Raw genomic sequence first — 13,238 nt, 5'->3', positions numbered from 1 at the left:
ATGTCACCATGTTATTGGATTTAGTTTAAAATTGGGTGAAAAGAAGCACAAAATTCCCTAACATCCCTAACAAGACCACATTGTATCAACATCATCACATTGAATATTTTTGTTGAAATGACGTGGAAACAATGTTGATTCAACCAGTTTTTGCCCAGTGGGAGAGGTCTGGACAGTCTAGAGAGTTCAGACTAAAATATTACTGTAGATACAGAAATAAGCATAACATGATTTACATTTACATTACATTACATTACATTTAAGTCATTTAGCAGACGCTCTTATCCAGAGTGACTTACAAATGGTGCTTTCACCTTATGACATCCAGTGGAACAGCCACTTTACAATAGTGCATCTAGGTCTTTTAAGGGGGGAGGGGGAGGGGGGAGGGGGAGGGGGGATTTAGCATGATTGTAGTGTATGTGAATGGAATAACTGACAAGGAAAACATTACATCAGTACAACATTAATACAATGTTATTCAAACATTACGGTATAGTTACTTAGCTAGAATGATTCATAAGGGAGTAGAATATGTTAGTTTCCAACTGCGCTACAGCAGCTCCTGCTCTTTACTCTGACCATGTCAGCTGTCCAACTGTGAGGATGGCCTCTGCCTCTCTTCCTGTTTCAATCAGAACAACCAGGGCTGGAGGCAGCAGCTAGGATGCACTCAATAACCCTAACCCACACACATGCGCACACACTCATGCACGTACACATACCACACACACACACACACACACACACACACACACTCTCGGATTTACAAACCTTCTACTTTTTAATCGCTACAAACACTCATATTGCCTACTGCACTCTTCACATGGATCAAGATTATCCTGTACTCTTGGAAGTAGATGTCAGGACCAGTCTGCAGAGCCAGCGGTGAATCAAAGTGAATTAGCCTTTCTCCGGGCCTGTTGTGTTGTGCTGAAGCTGGACTATAAATCAAGTGTGAACATACTGGACAATAGCACTGCTCTCACGCAGCGCACTGCCATTTTCCTGGGGCCACGTTCTCCCACTGTCTTCAAACGCTTTGCTGTGTCGGCCCCTGTGGGCAGGACACGGGGACCTGTGTCGACTCGGCGGTGGCGCCCACCTCACCTCGCCAAGGCACGCAGAGGCCATCAAAGCCGGCAGGGCTCATCTGCACCAAGGTACATCATGGGACGTAACACTACCGCTGGCAACAACAAGTAGCCTAGCAGCGTCAATGACCTTAGAGGTAGAATAGTTGTGGCATCTTGAACAGGGTTCACTGTTTTCTAGGTACCGGCCCTGCAGTGAATTTAGTTATCTTGTCACTGTTGTTTTATAGTGGGGATGTCCATTTTGTCAATGTGAAGGTGGATTAAAGCAGAATGTTAGTGAATCTGAGGGGGTCATGGCATTATCACTGCCAATATGACTGGGTGAAGATAGCCCAGGCCACTCTGCTGCCATCTGTGTTGTGGATCACTGTGTCACCTCCCGGCTCCCAGGGGCCTCTCAAACACCAATAATCCTCCCCTTCTCCTCAGAGAACCAAGGTGACGTCTAGTCAGTTACATTATTAGCCCGAGTGACAAAGAAACAGTCTAGTGTTAATCTGGGGGGTGGCAGGGTGGATTTATCCAGTGTCTCCTAATCTCCACCCACCTCACCCCTGCCGCACAGGCCCTGACAGGGAGTCCCTCCCCAGTCCTCTCTCACCCCACCAGGCCACTCTGGGCTCTCAGAGCAGCCAGCTGGGTGAGGTGGAAATGGGGAGCACATGTAGCTACGCCTTGCCAAGTGCATCTCTCTGTCACAGGACACAGGAAGAAGTAAGGCGTGGGCGGTGAACCCTGACTTTGGCTCCCCAGGGAAGCTGTTCCTCTGTGTACAGCTTCATTTGGTTCCCACCTTGCAATTAGCGGCACTTTGAGAGAGAAGTCACTGCCTTGATGTGACTAACTTAGCCCTGTCGCATCTGCCGTCAGACCTAATGTGTGACACTCTCTCTTCCCCAGACCTAATGGACAGATGCTTGGGCAATTATTTTAGTTGAGCAAGGCTGAATGGATTAGCAAAGATGTAGTGTGTGCGTGTGTGTGTGTGTGTGTGTGTGTGTGTGTGTGTGTGTGTGTGTGTGTGTGTGTGTGTGTGTGTGTGTGTGTGTGTGTGTGTGTGTGTGTGTGTGTGTGTGTGTGTGTGTGTGTATACATGTGTATGTACATATGTGTGTGCGTGTGTACGTGTGTATACATGTATGTTTGGGGCGGATAAGATGCGCCTCAACTAAGATCAGTTTTTTGTATTTGCTGTAATGGTTATCTTTAGCAGGAGGATATGGGGCTAGGATTATTCAAAACAATGATTATTTATCAATTGTACTTTCTTTTTTGCTGTTTGCTGTATTAGAATGGGTGGAACACTACAGCACACTGGTGCTCATCAACAGACAGGCTGTGAGGAAGATGACACAGTCATGACGGACTCCCTGCTACATCCATCAACAATAAACAGATAGCTGAAGTGGTCCATACACTGTTGCCTTTCTACCTTATTTATGAGCATATTTACATTCTGTCAAAGAAAAGTTTTTAACACAAACATGTATTTATAAAGTTGGGTTGCAGAGCTTTGAAAAGTGATTGAGTTGTTGTGTTTGAGAGTAGTGAGTGTGACAGTGGTATTCGTATTCAATACTGAGACGGGTGGTCAGGGCCCCAATGGTAATCATCTGTTGCCTCCTACTGGTGTAAAACCACCACTCTCATCTGCCCTGTGAAGCACAGCCCAACTTGTCCTTTCACACTGTCACAACACTCAATGTTTCTTTTCACTATTCCGAGTGTCACCACTCTCACTGCTCTGAACATGATTGACCAGCTGTAGGTGTGACAGGTTATTTCTGACAGCCTTACTCTTGTCTCTATAATAAGTCATGTGGTCTTCCCAGGTAATCCATCGAGGTCTTGGGTGGGTTACCACACCTCTGGTCCCTGCCTCGTCCTCACCAGCTTGTTTGATGAGCAGGGTGGGGTGTTACCCAGCCCCCGTCAACTCCACACTGACCAGATGGTTTGGCTGTGGTATATGAAACACTACCCTGTAAGCCCTGGTTCAGGTTCCGGTCCCTGTGTGAATCGCCTCCACACTCCACCTTTCCCCACTCCCAGCATCTTAGTCGGTGCTTAGTGTTTCTGAATCATCCAATGGACCAGTGACAGTCGTCTCCCCATCATGCCTGCTGTACTAAGAGCACAGACAATGTTTCTACCTTATTTACAACCCTGAGTGTGTAGGGTGTTGTGGTGGGCACTCTGGTTGAGTGGGACATGACATCTTCCTGTCTTCTGTTCTCTCCCCCTATCGTGTGGTGTGAGTGTGCGTGATGCCTGATGGGTGCGTGTCAGTGTGGTGCGCGGCGGCATCGTGGAGCTTTTCATGTTTCAGTAGTCACTGTAATGATTGCAGATGGGAGCGCTGCAGGGGGCCTGGATCCCAGAGCCCTGTCATTGTTGCAGGGAGGCAGGGCCGCCCTGACCCGGTACACTGGCTCCATCTCCAGGCTCATCTCATCTGCCTACGTCCCTCCCTCCCTCTCTCTCTCTCTCTCTCTCTCTCTCTCTCTCTCTCCTTCTTTCTCTCTCTCTCTCTCTCTCTCTCTCTCTCTCTCTCTCTCTCTCTCTCCCCTCCCTCCCTCCCTCCCTCGCTCTCTCTGTCTCTCTCTCCTTCTCTCTCTCTCTCTCTCTCTCTCTCTCTCTCTCTCTCTCTCCCCCCTCCCTCCCTCCCTCCCTCCCACATGGGAGAGTAATTGAAAAGTATATTTGACAAATTACACGTCTGGGAAAACTCTTTCAGTATTCAGCTATAGTCTACCTTCTTATGCAGATAAATTGACATTTTAAAACAACACTTTAGGAAATGCTGTTTTAGTGTGCTGGGATCAGATGTTTGTACAGTATGCATGCGCCTGCATAGGTTTGATTGTGTCTAATTTGGTAGCGAGGGGAAATCATTTATTCGTGGTGATAGCAGTCCCTGGGGAAGACTCCAATTGGACAGGGATTAATGATGACATGGCCACTGACTGGAAGTAATCTCCCTTGGAGATTGTCAACATGGAGCTTTGATAAACAGTTGACAGTTGCAGGTCCGTATCACATAGAACTGTATTTATGATAACATGGGGATTAGAAATAGGATTAGCTTTTAACAGCTGTAATAGCATTATCAACTGTCAATCACTTTGAAAAGAAAGGATCAGATGCATCTAGAATGGGAGGGAGGCCAGATCGAAACAAATAATAACACATCAAAAAATATACATCCTTTTTTTGCTAAAAGAAAGTTGAGTCGATACCATCTGACATATTTTAACCATCTATAATATATTTTAGAACATCTATTGAAATACTGGTCAGTGTTACAGTCAGTTGGTGTGCCTCATTCTCTGGTTGTCACTTGAGATATCTCTCTGAGAGTATCACAGACTAAAGACAGGCCATCATGTCAAGAAGAATCTTGCGCTGGACTTGATACATCTCAGAGGTGCTAAGGGCTGAGCACAATGTAGCTGTTAGGTACTCTAGCTAGTCTATGACATTTTGTTTCAGCATGGTGTTTCAATGGAAATTAAATATGATGGTAGGTCTTTGAGTAACCTATTCCTGTTTAGTGGATTTGGTTCATTTGTGTCATAATTATTGAGTAAAATACCCATGTCATAACACTACATCACACTACACGCAAATGTAGGAAATGAATAATACTGTATATTTTCTATGTTGTTGTGGAAAGCCTTACTGAGTCATTTGAGCTGAGTAGTGTAGAGGGTGGTGTCTGCTGGAGGTTCCCTGTCTGCAGGACGTGCCCCTGTCCCCTGTCCCCTGTCCCTGGTGGGTTGCTCCTAATCCCTGGGCTCCTGCATGCAAGGAGGCCTACCCAGCCTCAGCCTCTCTCAGCTCTGGCTTATAACCCCAGTGGAGCTGACCAGCCACCCAGAAAGCATTAGATTAGCAAGTGTTTGTCCCGGTGTGTTGCGTGTCACATGGGCTTTGTATGCCTCTTTGACAGTCTCTTCTCACGACTCTAGAGGAACACTACAATAAGTAGACGTGTGTTTCTTGGTTGACAAGGGTGTGGCACAAATATACCTGTAATGTATGAGAACTGTTTACAGAATTCTGAATCTGTTACTAATGGAGTCAAATGTGGTAAGTTTTACAGTAAATTTGCTGTCCCCTGTCCTGACATTGGTCTGAGTAAAGAGACCCTGCGCATTCCGTCACCCAATGACCTGTGAGGTGTGTTCTCCTGACCTGGCCATGGCTTTATGTCAGTCTGCAGTCAGGCTGGATCAGTCTAACAGGCTGGATCAGTCTAACAGGCTGGATCTGATCACTAGCACCTATAAACCCTTTCCTAATCTCTCTAAACACCATTGTGCTGCCAGCAGCTTAGCAAGTCCTTCACCGATGCCAGTTCAAAAGGTTAAGCAAATTTCTTTGTGGACGATGATCTGAATCCGAAAAACACACTGTGAAAACAAAGTAAACGTTGCTATATGTGTAAGGACCTGGGGTCTGAGGTTCTGGAGTTAAACCATGTTCCTATACACACACTATAGCCTGGGCACCCTGCCTACCAATTTCCCCTAAAATAAGACATCTCACATCTCAGCTAGTGATACTGTTTAACAACTGCTGTCAAGTACGTTATTGTGTTATGGAGTAAATCTTACAAATGAGGATGTAAGAAACTAGGAAAACCTGACTTGAATGGTCAGTGTCATAGTTCCCAGCCACGCAAACCCTTCAAAGGAATGGCAACAGCCAAACTGTTAATAGTCTTAATGCATACATCTAATATAATTACACCCACGACTAAACCCCTCTTCCTAACCTTAATGAGAATCCAGTCACCAGGGTTAAGGAGTTGTCTTGTCATGTGCTCGAGTACTGCAGCTAAGGAACTTGTCATGACTCATAAGGCTCTGTAGTGTAGACATTGGAGTTACAGTAACAGTGTTAGGACAGAGGAGATTATTAGCACTGATAATCCACTCCAATCTGAGATTATTAGCACTGATAATCCACTCCAATCTGAGATTATTAGCACTGATAATCCACTCCAATCTGAGATTATTAGCACTGATAATCCACTCCAATCTGAGATTATTAGCACTGATAATCCACTCCAATCTGAGATTATTAGCACTGATAATTCCAATCTGAGATTATTAGCACTGATAATCCACTCCAATCTGAGATTATTAGCACTGATAATCCACTCCAACCTGAGATTATTAGCACTGATAATCCACTCCAACCTGAGATTATTAGCATTGATAATCCACTCCAATCTGAGATTATTATTGATAAGCATCTGATAATAGCCTGATAATCCACTGCAATCTGAGATTATTAGCACTGATAATCCACTCCAACCTGAGATTATTAGCACTGATAATCCACTCCAATCTGAGATTATTAGATCAGCTCTTCTGATGGGCTTTGAGAGTTTATGTAAGAAGAAGTTCAAGAGGGGCGCTAAGAGAGCGTGCTATGGAGTAGACGTGCTTTGCTAGAGCTCCGCTCCATTTTGAAACAAATTAGTATTTATCTTAACCTCTCACAACCTATAACTTCAAACAAATATGACAAAGGGAAAAGGCACCAAAAAAAGGGGGCGCTAAACAAGATCATTTGAATGAGATAGACAACAAACCAATGTCAACGTCGCCGACCCACGAGGAGTTGGCTGAAGAGGCTAGCTTCCAAGAGATCCCCACAGAGCCTACTCAAAGTGACATACTGGCTGCCATAAACTCACTAAGCAATAAGGTGGACACAAGGCTGGCTGATATCTCAAAGAGTATTGGGACTTTGGCCGAAACTGTGAAGGCAACTCAGAGAAGGGTGCATGAGGTTGAGCAGACGACAGTCGATCACGAGGCCAGGCTACAGGACATAGAGAAACAGTGCGCAACGTTCAAAAATGACAACAAAACCCTGAAAGCCCGACTGGAAATGCTCGAGTCGCATTCAAGACGCCAGAACATCCGAATATGTGGCATCCAGGAGGACACTGAGAAAGGGAAACCCATGTGGGATCCAGGAGGACACTGAGAAAGGGAAACCCATGTGGGATCCAGGAGGACACTGAGAAAGGGAAACCCACTGAATTTGTCCCGGAGCTGATACCGGCCCTGCTGGGGAGTGAACACTTCAACACAGCCATCCTGATCGACCGCGCACACAGATCTCAGGCAACGAGGCCGGGCCAAGGGCGGGCAACCAAGGCCATTCATTGTATGGCTGCACTATCCCCAGACCAGGGATCTCATCCTCAAGCTGGCTAGTCAAAGGTTCCGCCTTAACTTCAACGGAGCCAGGGTGGCTTTCTACCCAGATCTTACCTTGGAGGTGAGGAACCAACGGAAAGAGTATGATGAGGTACGCAACAAATGCAGGGCGGCCAACATCCGATATGGATTCCTCTTCCCAGCCCGGTTTAAGGTGACAGTCGAAGGATCAACAGGTACGTTTGACAACCCAAAAGAGGCCGATCTGTTCTTGACAAGCAAGCTCCCTGGCTGAGGATACAGAACGGCTGTGTCAGCTGGCTAAATGACCAAATACAGGCCAGGAATGTGTTTGGATTTCCAGCCTATGTCTTTTCGATTAGAAGATCAGAAATTGGGACTTATATGATAGGTGAGATGTTGTGGCTAATATAGCATTATTTAGGACATCATGTTTTAGCACCACTCACCCCCTAATGTGAGAGTTAAGTGTTAAGTGTTATTTAATATTAGCGTATATGCGGAGCATCTATAGACGACGAGTTAGTTCAAGCTGTATGTCTAGACACCCTAAGGTTTGTGTGTTAGCCAAGGAGTGCTTCGTTTGGGGAAGTCACTCAGTAAAGGGACGGGAGGAGGGGCGGGAGGGGGGATGGGGTCTGTGTTTTATGTTCAAGTTTATTATTAGTACAGGTGGCATGACAAGCTCCCGCATGGCGGGACGTTTTTCTTCTGAGTTTTGTATGACAGCAACAATTTGCTCTAAAATAAGAAATGCCACATAGTGACAGAGCACAGAGTAGACCAGGTGGAATAAAGATAGTCGGCTGGAACTGTAATGGCTTAGGGCATGTGGTGAAACGAGCTAAGGTTTTTTTCATCTTAAATCACTGGGGGCTGACATAGTGCTTCTTCAAGAAACTCATATTAAACGCTCCGCTTAGGCCAAGCTACGAGTCGGCTGGATCGGTCAGATATACCAGTCTAACTTTGATGCAAAAGCGAGAGGGGTAGCAATCCTGATAAGGAAAAACATTCCTTTTGTTTACTCATCCTCCATTTCAGATCCTAATGGTCGGTATATTATTGTGGCTGGTACACTGAATTCGAAACCAATAACCTTGGTCAATTTATATGGACCCAACTTCGATGATCCATTATTTTTTCAAAAGGGTATTTAAGGCCATACCAAATATCTGGGATACAAGTGTTATTGTGGGAGGTGACTTTACCTGTACATTAGATCCTCTTTTAGATAAACAGCTATCAAGGTCACTTCAACAATCAAATGCCAGTGTCTGTCTAAATACGTTGATGACAAACCTTAACATTGTCGATATTTGGAGACTGACGCACCCAACAGACAGGGATTATTCTTTCTTTTCATCAGTTCATAAATCATATTCCAGAATGGACTATTTTTTGTTGGACTCCAAACTAATTTCAGCAGCTGAGTCGGTTACCTATCACCCTATTCTAATTACGGACCACTCTCCTCTGTCCATGGTGCTGAAACTCGACAATATGTCGACAGGTCGGCGACCGTGGCGCTTAGACGCATACCTGTTGAAAGATGAGGTTTTTTGTCAGTATTTGAAGGAGCAGATTGCCTTTTTCCTCTGAACTAACGACACGGGTGATTTTGACGACTCCACGTTTTGGGAATCTCTAAAGGCTGTGATTAGAGGTTACATTATTTCTTATACATCAGAGAGGAAGAAATGCGCCAATACTAGGCTGAGAGAAATTGAAAGAGAGTTAGGGGAACAGGAGAATGTTTTTAGGACGAATTCCTTGTATACAGTCCTTGAGAAGATCACAAAGATAAAATATGAATACAATACCATCCTTTCGAAACGGGTGGGCTCTTTACTTGCTAGAACGCAACAAAGTTATTTTGAACTGGGTGACAAACCACATAAATTATTAGCAAGACAGCTAAGGCATGTACAGGCATCTAGAGCTATTCACAAAATAAAAGACAAGAAGGGTAAAATAGTAACAGATCCGCAGGATATTAATAAATGCTTTGCGCAGTTATACTCAGAGCTATACCAATCAAAATGCGATGCTACTGATCCACAAACTATGGAACGCTTTCTCGCTAAATGTGAACTTCCTAAACTAGACAGGGGGGCAGCTGCTGCACTCGATGCAGGGATAACGTTAGAGGAAATGAACACAGCGATAGCACCATTTCCAAACAGCAAGGCCCCTGGGCCCGATGGATATGTAATAGAATTCTATAAGAAGTACCGCGCCAGTCTATCTCCACTTATGTTGCGAATGTTTAAACACTCCAAAGAAAATGCCAAACTCCCGCAAACACTGTATGAGGCTACAATAGCACTGATCTTGAAAAAAGATAGAGATTCCATGGAGATGTCATCTTATCACCCCGTGTCGTTACTCCCCATAGAAAACAAGGTGTTGACACAGATATTGGCAAACCGATTGAAAACATATATTTCTGACATCATACACCCTGACCAGACAGGTTTTATCCCGGGCCGACATATATACTACAATTTGAGATGTATTGTAATGTATCCTGATCATAAGGTTGAGGCAGTGGTAATAGCTCTTGATGCAGAGAAGGTTGAGGCAGTGGTAATAGCTCTTGATGCAGAGAAGGTTGAGGCAGTGGTAATAGCTCTTGATGCAGAGAAGGTTGAGGCAGTGGTAATAGCTCTTGATGCAGAGAAGGTTGAGGCAGTGGTAATAGCTCTTGATGCAGAGAAGGTTGAGGCAGTGGTAATAGCTCTTGATGCAGAGAAGGTTGAGGCAGTGGTAATAGCTCTTGATGCAGAGAAGGTTGAGGCAGTGGTAAAAGCTCTTGATGCAGAGAAGGTTGAGGCAGTGGTAATAGCTCTTGATGCAGAGAAGGTTGAGGCAGTGGTAATAGCTCTTGATGTAGAGAAGGTTGAGGCAGTGGTAATAGCTCTTGATGCAGAGAAGGTTGAGGCAGTGGTAATAGCTCTTGATGCAGAGAAGGTTGAGGCAGTGGCAATAGCTCTTGATGCAGAGAAGGTTGAGGCAGTGGTAATAGCTCTTGATGCAGAGAAGGTTGAGGCAGTGGTAATAGCTCTTGATGCAGAGAAGGTTGAGGCAGTGGTAATAGCTCTTGATGCAGAGAAGGTTGGGGCAGTGGTAATAGCTCTTGATGCAGAGAAGGCGTTTGATCAGATTGAGTGGAAGTATATGATGTTGGTTCTGGAGCACTTCGGGTTCGGAAAGGAATTTATTAATTGGATAAGAATTATTTATGCACGCCCAATGGCGTCCGTGGTAACCAATCAAGAAATGTCGCAGTCATTCCGCTTGTTCAAGGGGTGCCGACAGGGGTGCCCTATTTTGCCTGCTCTCTTCGCTATAGCCATGGAACCCCTTGCTACTCGCATTCGGGCATGTGCCGATATAACTTCTGTTAAAATAAAAGACACACAGCACAAAATTTCCCTATATGCAGACGATGTTCTTTTGTTTTTCTCCAAGCTTAAAACTTCTATTCCACCCTTACTTAACTTGATAAACACATTTGGCTCCTTCTCTGGCTACAAGATAAACTGGCAAAAAAGTGAGTTGATGCCAATATCACTGTCTGTGGATATGCAATTTCTGCAATCTACCCCGTTTAGAACAGTGAGGGACAAGTTCACAAGCCTTGGCATTGTAGTGACAAGAGACCTTGATCAGCTATTGAAAGCGAATTGGGACATGAAAATATATCAGCTTAAACAAAATATAGATTTTTGGAAAACTGCCTATCTCCTTGGTTGGTTGTATAAACACTATTAAAATGGTTCTCCTACCCAGGTTTCTTTACCTCTTCCAATGTCTACCCAATTTCATACCACAAAGCTATTTTAAGAAACTGGATTCAATAGTAACTCCATTTTTATGGGATAACAAGGAGCCAGAATTTCAAAGAAGCATTTATGCAAGTACAAGATAGAGGGGGGCTTTGGCCTTCCTCACTTCAAACTGTATTATTGGGCTGCTAATCTGAACATTGTCTTTCTGGAGGGAAAGCTTACCTGCGATGAGACAGAAGGATATGCCTGCATGGCTTTTGATTGAGCAGGCCTCCTGTCAACGTTCCTCACTCCCTGCATTTGTTAATAGTCCAGCATATGTGAAAAAAAGACACTTATGACTCTAATCCAATCAATTGTCATACGCTTAGGATCTGGAAACAGATTAGGTATTTTCTTAACATACCCACTGTTTACATAGACAGCCCAATTTGCCTGAATCATGCTTTCCACCCCGCATTGGATGATGTGGTGTTTTCACAGTGGAGGGAGAAGGGGCTCACAACAATTGGTAATCTATACATAGATGGTCAGTTAGCTTCATTTCAACAATTACAGGGAAAGTTCAACATGCCAACAACACATTTTTTCAGATACCTCCAAATCAGGAATTTCTTAAGGACACATATCCCACAGTATGGCATGAAGCCAAATAGTCCTACATTAGATAGCTTGATCCTTGTCAAACCCCATTCAAAAGGGTTGGTCTCTAGACTGTATGATGTGCTACAGGCCCACATATAGGTATCCACAGACACTATTAAAAGGGCTTGGGAACAAGAACTTGGGTCAGAAATCTCATATGAGGACTGGGTAGAAGCTCTCAGGAATATAAACCACAGTTCAGTGAATGCCAGACACAACCTTGTACAGTTTAAGGTGATACACAGGTTACATTACTCAAAAGTGAAACTGCATACAATATTCCCGGACACCTCACCACTGTGTGAGAGGTGCAAGCAGGATGAGGGGACGTTGACCCACTTATTCTGGACATGTCCCAATTTACATGTTTACTGGGCTCTCATTTTTTGATTACTTATCTAGAGCCTTTGATAGAGTTCTAGCCCCAGACCCATTGCCCGCTCTGTTTGGTACAGTTGATGGGAATAACCACGAAGGGAAAGCTGTCTCTCTTTGTACTCTATTAGCCAAAAGGCTCATATTGCAATTTTGGAAACTGGAGACTGTACCTACCTTTGAAATGTGGTTAAGGGATTTAGGGAATGTAATACATATGGAGAAGATACTATACAATACCTCCAATAGAAGTCCAGTGTTTTACAAAATATGGCAGCCGATACTGGATAAATGGTCTAGTCCCGCTTCATAACTGGGTTGACAATCTGCTGCTACTCTGTGCTGAACTCCACTCAACATTTATTTTTGGCTTAACTACACTGCTTGTAATGACTATATGCTGTCTTCTTATACATGTACCACCTAATAGGATTTAGTTTTATTTTGTGTATGTGTGAGTTAAGTTTTGTTTTGTCCTCTAAATTGGCCATCTCATTCAACAGTACAATGAATGTCATTGTTAGTATTGCTGTCTTTTTTATTCGATTTTTTATTGTAAAATAATAAACATATTATAAAAATAAAAAAAGAAGGAGTTCAAGCCTGAGAGTCCTGGGAGCACAGCTACGTTCCACGTCTCTCCATCCAGTTCATTCATCCAATATGGTGTTAATCACATAAGCTTTTATGCGTAGTGTTGATGTCGAAGGGTTTAACTAATTAGTCTCCTACACTAAGAGAATGTTTTAACTCAGTTTTGTTGGATCTGTGGTAAATGTGTTAAACACTGGGACAGACAAGCTACATGCAAAGAGAGTTCTGTGTTGCTTCAGGACATTTGATGTTTTTGTGCTCTTCTTTAAAATCTGATTTGAATCTATATGAAATAAGACTGTCAAATTAGGCTCAATGACATTCCTCAACCTATTTAGAAAACACAGCCCCTGCAGCATTGTTAGAGTATTATAACAATCAAGTGAGTGACTACTGTGTTGATGTTGAAGCATGATCTTTTCTATTCTCCAGCAGGGTCCACACACTACCACTGCTCCTGTCAGTGAGTCCCTCTTGTCTAATGCATTGTGTCTCTGTCCCGTAGGTCTCCTCACAGTTCTGTACTGTCC

Source organism: Oncorhynchus nerka, linkage group LG9a (genome assembly GCF_034236695.1).
Source record: "Oncorhynchus nerka isolate Pitt River linkage group LG9a, Oner_Uvic_2.0, whole genome shotgun sequence".
Classification (NCBI taxonomy): domain Eukaryota; kingdom Metazoa; phylum Chordata; class Actinopteri; order Salmoniformes; family Salmonidae; genus Oncorhynchus; species Oncorhynchus nerka.
Note: the sequence above shows the minus strand (reverse complement) of the source record.